A 6,058-nucleotide genomic window follows, 5' to 3' on the forward strand; every position below is an offset into this window, starting at 1 on the left:
GTGCAGTCAGCAGCTCTACAACATAGTTTTCAAGGCTGTTGTTTGATTTATAGAAAGCTTTTTCTCCCAAATAAAAGACACTGGAATGCAGTGTATTTTATTGCAGTTTCACCTAACACACCCTTGTGCTGCTATAGCTACAGTATGCATACACCCTTCTGTGATGTCTGGTTCCTATTCTCTCTCCTGTTAAACTGATTATTAACTCTGTGACTGAACATCAATAGTTCAGAGAAAAAGCAATAAAAATCTGTACCCATGTAGTCTGGACAAAACATACCTGCATGGTCCTGCCAGCTTTACACATTTCAGAGGAGTGATTTTATCTTTGCACATCATTTCAGAGATCCTCTTGTTGTTCCAAAATGGTTCTTTCACCTGGTGTGCAAGAGGCTGATCTCCACACAGGGCTGAGGTGTTTGATGTATTTACAGCTCTGTGCAGAAAGTGGTGCTGGGTGGCAAATCCACAAAATCAGCACACTGACTCAAAAATTTTCACTGTTTATTGCATTTTAGCAAACAAAGGCATTAATGTTCATTGGCTACAGATTACTTAGTTTTCTTATAAATTAATATTCTATCTTAATTGGTTGAATGATTTCTTTGCTTCTTATGCTAATTAGTGAGTATGCTCAGTCTTTCTCTTCTCTTGAGTCGGTGAGTTTCTTGGGTCGGTGGTTCATGAGTTGGTGGTTGTGATCTCTCCCTGCTGGAATTGCTTTTTACCCAGCTGGAGAGGATTCAGCACAGTTACTGAATTGGCTCTGTTAGTTTATTCCTTGTTTTGTGATTTTGTAACGACCCACCCTTAGGAGTTCTGCCAAATGTCCCTGTGACCTGTAAATTCTGTATTCCTTCTGTCCACTATCAGTTGTTCATCCTTCTTCCCAAGGTTTGTTAACCTCCACCTAGGACTGAGATCACTGAAGCGTGTCAAGCCCTAAACTTTAACGAAACAATTCTGCCAACAAGCAATTTACCTTTCAAAAACCCAGACACTACTCCATTTCCTGACATGTGCATGATGTTTAATTCCTTATCTTTATATGGCTCTCCTCCCAATAACAGAAAACCACCACAAATTTCGTGCTGTTCTTTAGCAAAACCAAAAACTGTAGAAAAGTTTAGGAAAGTTTTTTCCTCAGGAAAAAATCAGGAAAACAAAATCACAGAAACTACTAACTGCTTGGTTAGCTGCCTGTTTGTTGAGTAGCAATTATGTTCTACTTATGTTCTACAATATGCTATATAAGTTTGTTACAGATCAGTCTCAGGCACAATTCCACAATCTAAACCATTCCTGACATTTTTCTTTTTAACAACAAATTTCTTAATTGATGTAATGAGATATGCACCCCTTAATTGATCTTACTATGTCAGAATTGTGCCAGTCTGTGTTCAGCTCTGCAGGGCATTTTGTTTCAGTATCCTTACAAATGAAACACATGTCCAGTAGAAATCAGAAAGGCTTCTTATTAAATAAAGTGCTTTTCTTCTTCTTTTACCAAGTTTTATTTCTCTTTTGGCATTATTTCAAAGTATTGTCAGAAGAATTTTTTTTTTATTTTATGGGGATGTAGTTGCTTTTTGTCTACAAATTCAAAAAGGAAAGGTTTGGAGGCTAGCAATAGTAGACTTTACAAGAAAAAGAAGCTCTAAAATACAATATTCTTAGCAGCTAATATTTATATACATTCTTCAATTCACTAGTAATCCAGACAGATTACCAGAAACCTTTTCACTGCTATTGCAGTGAACTATTCTTTAATAATTATTTATAATTATTTTTAAATTATAATTAATTTAATTTAATAATTAATATAACAATTATTTTAAGAAGTATAATTACTATAATAATTTAATAATTGTAATTAATTTAATAATTATTAATCATTATTTATAATAATTATTTATAATATAAACAAACTATATTTCACCTAACTAGATTTTTATTCCCACTAATCTTAGTCTGAAGCTGTTCCAAGATCTAATCTCATGAAAATTCTTGTCATTTTCAGCCTTAATTCAGGCAGGAACATTTTGTATTTCATGATTATGTTTAAACTTTATCTTTTGGTTTAAAAACGATGAACATATTTGCAGAGAGATGTTTCCATTTCAGCCTTTTCTTTTACCAGACTAGACAAGACAAGACAAGACACTTTTAGCCTCTCCTCAGAACACCCACTTTTAACTGTTGATCAGAATAGCTCCTTTCAGCCCTTTTTCCTGACTGCAACATCCTTTTGGGACAGACATGGGCAGTCCAGTGCACTGCTGCAGAAAATATCTGCTTCCTCAAATGCTGGAGTTGCTGTTTCCCTCTCTCTACTGGATTCAACACATTTATAATTTATTAGCCTGCTGCTAATAAATAAAAAGCATCTGATAACATTTTTCATCATTAATTTTCATTAATTATCACACAGTTCAATTGTGGCAAGTCTCCCAACACAATAAATTATTGGATAGAATAAAGAACAGGTGTCTGTCCTGGCTTCAAATGAAGTGACAGTCCCCTGACCCACCAATAATTTATCAAATATCCTTTTGTTATTTTTAAACAACAGAAGCATAAGCCAATCAAATTATATCTAATAAATGGCCAAGGTAACAAAAAAAAATGTTGATAGATTTGGAAAGGTAGGTATCTCTGTAAGTCTCTGCCATATGAGTTTTCTCCGAGACTATCTCTTATGTTTCTGGAAAAGCCCAACCATGTCCTGCTCAGGAATAATCCCTGTCTCTGTAGGATCCTGAACTGATCCCTACTCCATCTCAACTTCACCCAAGGGTAACAGCTTAACATTGTGCTCAAATGAGTAACTGAAGATCCTTATTTTCCTCTTCCTGTTCCTATTCAACTGCAGGACACCTATTGCAATGGCTGCTTAGCTCTCTTTGGGCATTTATGAAAAGAATGAAAGCTTGGCTGGTATCAGTATGCACACTGCCACTTTCATATATTGCTTCATCTATTTGATTCACCTCTGCTACTCATTCCAGTTACTGTTTATTTGGCCTTCTCCCTTTCCAGATAATAGAACTTGCTTCAGCAAACACATATTCACATAACAAAACATTCCATGAACAGCAGAATTAATGAAGCCTGTTTTCCTAGGGATTGATGTTGCTGATTCCCAAGTTCCATGCTCACACTATATGCTTCACTATGCAAGACCAGCACTTTAAATGGCCAGTGTGAGTCATATACCTGCTGCTTGGCTCAGCACTCTACAGCCATTGCACAGCCAGTCAGATATCAAGATCTTATGGTTGTTGCCAAGGAGAATGTGCTGCATTCCTTTGCTGACTGGAACATATTTTTAAAAATACTTTAAAATTAAAGGGGGCTCCAATGGAGTTCTCTGTTTCCTGGAACTGTGAATTTAGAAAGAATGGGTAGCCAAGGAAAATAAAATTAGGCATGCCTTTGAAATGACTGCTGGAGAGTTAGGAATGATACTCCTGGAAGATCAAATGTGTATTTTACTTAAGTGTACATAAAAAGATTAATAAACTTCCCAACAGATTAATGGGATGTATAGAAGTGAAATGATTACAAATGATCACTTTTTAATTTTATTTCTTTTGGGGCTGTGTATGTGTTTAATTGCTTTTACCTTTAGAAGGTGAGCACAGCTAGTGCTTTTAATCACTAGGGGAAGTTCTGGTTAGACATAACTTCTCTGTGTCTGTGATTTCTCTTTATGATAGCATTTAAAGAAAACGTGGTGCTATGACTGTCATATTGAATCAAAGTAGCAGGCATTTCAGCCTAAGTGAGGTGAAAATCCCATACCCACCTCTTCAAGGATGGCAAAACCACATGGAGGGCTACTGCACATGCACGTGAAGGCACAGTAGCCCTATGACAAAACTAAGAGATAGCTAAGAAAACAAACAAGCAAACAAACAAGCATGCAAAAGGCTGTGGAAATTTGTCCCATGATGTGCGAACTTGTTTAACTTGTCAGGACCTTTTCTGACAGAAAGGCACATGACAAGCACTTGGGCTGAGAGTGTGAAAAGGAGGAAGTTACAAGACAGTTCACATATTAGCCTTTTTTTTTTCTTTTTTTCCCCAATGTGTAACACTTCAAGACAAGGATAAATTTGAGCAAGTTTGCAATGTTTTGGTGGTGATAGACTACATTGACTGCACAATAAGAACACCCCCTGCCAGGAGCTGTGTTCATGGTTCTGGTGGCACAGGCAGCGGGTACACCAGGAACAGCTCTCATAAATGGAATCATATTTACTTGCTCCGTACAGAGCTGGCTTAATTTTTATTCACTGATTTCCCCTTTCATGTTTTTTCAAGTCTCTGAAGTATTTTCATAAAACACCCACAACCTTATCGAGCTCTGTTTATGTGACAGCCACCTTAGGTACACTGTCAGCCTTTGATACAACTGTGAGAACACCTGAACTTTATCCAGGGCTGGTGATGTCTTGTTCTTACTTAATTTTGTGTAAAATATAATTGCAATCACAAAATCATGTAGGTTGGAAATAACTGTTACTATCACCAAATCCAGCTGTTATTGAAACATTGCTAAGTCCACCATTAAACCCTTCTCTAAGTGTAACATATGCCCTTCCTTTATCCAGGGATAGTGACTCAATCACTTCCCTGGGAAGCCGTGTTCTAATGTTTGGCAACTGCACTGACATAGAAATTTTTCCTCATATCTGATCCAAACCTTCTCTCTGTCACAATGTGAGGCAGTTTTCTTCTCTTCCTGTCATTATGTGCCAGAAAACACCATGCAAGCATGACATCATTCAGGCAGTTGAATTCACGTGCCAGTGAGTGCTCAGTATTTCAGTCAAGGCAGTTAAGTGTTTGTTGGCTGTAAAAAGCTTGCTGTTGCATTAAGCACAAAGGTCAGTCTATGAGGGTGGTTTGCTACACAAAGTCAGTGTAGTTTCACAATTCATTTTCTTCAACCTTAGCACAGCTGGGAGATGTTAGCTCTGTACTCCACACTGATCCTACACCCCACAGCACCACTTCATCACCTCTGGGAACACTTCATTTCTGAGGCCATAACAGTGAGGTGCTTTCTTCAGTATCCCTTGCTAGCTTGTGACCTCCTCTCTCCTTGCTACTCATTCCTTCCCACACAGCAAATTGTGCTGTCTCAAATTTTTCCAGTGTGGATATTAGATGGCAAGAAAATCAATTTCTCCACACCTTTCCCTAGGGAGTGAACTAATGCTTGGGACAGGAAATAAAGATGAGGGAGCAGCTGAACTGTTTCAAAGAGAGGTATGGGAAAGGGGAAGCATAATGGCTCTGGCAAGCAGCTCCGTTTGCTCCTTCCTGTCTCCTTGAAAGTCTGAGAATACATGTAGATATCAAGGATCCATCAAGGTGCCTCCATTTTAGGTCTGAAAAAAGCACTACTTGCAAAGTCACTGACAAGAGCTGATATAGCTACTACACCCTCATCACAGCTGCAGAGACATGGAGCAGGGTTCTTCTGTGTCCTTCTACTCATCTGGCCCAGGGTGGCCTTGACTCTGAAAGGTTAAGCTGCAGAATTACCTGGCATTGGGACACTGGATGTGAGACACAGGAACACTAAGGTGGCAAAACCTGCAGTCTCCATCCTGCTCCGCAAACATCAATTTTTTGAAATGCATATACATTTAGGTTATTTCCAAGAAAGAATAAAGCCTCCCAGCATAACTTAGGATTCCTCTACATGTAAGAATTCAGCGTGCTGTTTCTGGAACACTCCACTGGGTGAACACCTCGTGTTTCTTAAGAAATGGGGAGTGAGCACAAGTCGCAACATGACGAGCTGGACGGTGCTTTCCAAGCGGCTGGGGCTGGCAGGTATGGCCCAATGTTCTTAAAACAGAACATTGACAAAGCCAGCGCAGGCATCGCGGAGCACAACATCCTCCTCATGGCCGGGGCCGGGGCCGGGGCCGGGCCGCCATCCCACGCTTCCGCGGCGCCCGCGGTCGCCCCTCCTCCCCTTCCCCCGGCGCCCCCCGGGCGCTGCCCGGCTGTGACCTCGGGGCCGCCGCCCGCCCCCGCA

This window comes from Pyrgilauda ruficollis, unplaced genomic scaffold (assembly GCF_017590135.1).
Source record: "Pyrgilauda ruficollis isolate IOZ18807 unplaced genomic scaffold, ASM1759013v1 scaffold24, whole genome shotgun sequence".
In the NCBI taxonomy this organism is placed as follows: domain Eukaryota; kingdom Metazoa; phylum Chordata; class Aves; order Passeriformes; family Passeridae; genus Pyrgilauda; species Pyrgilauda ruficollis.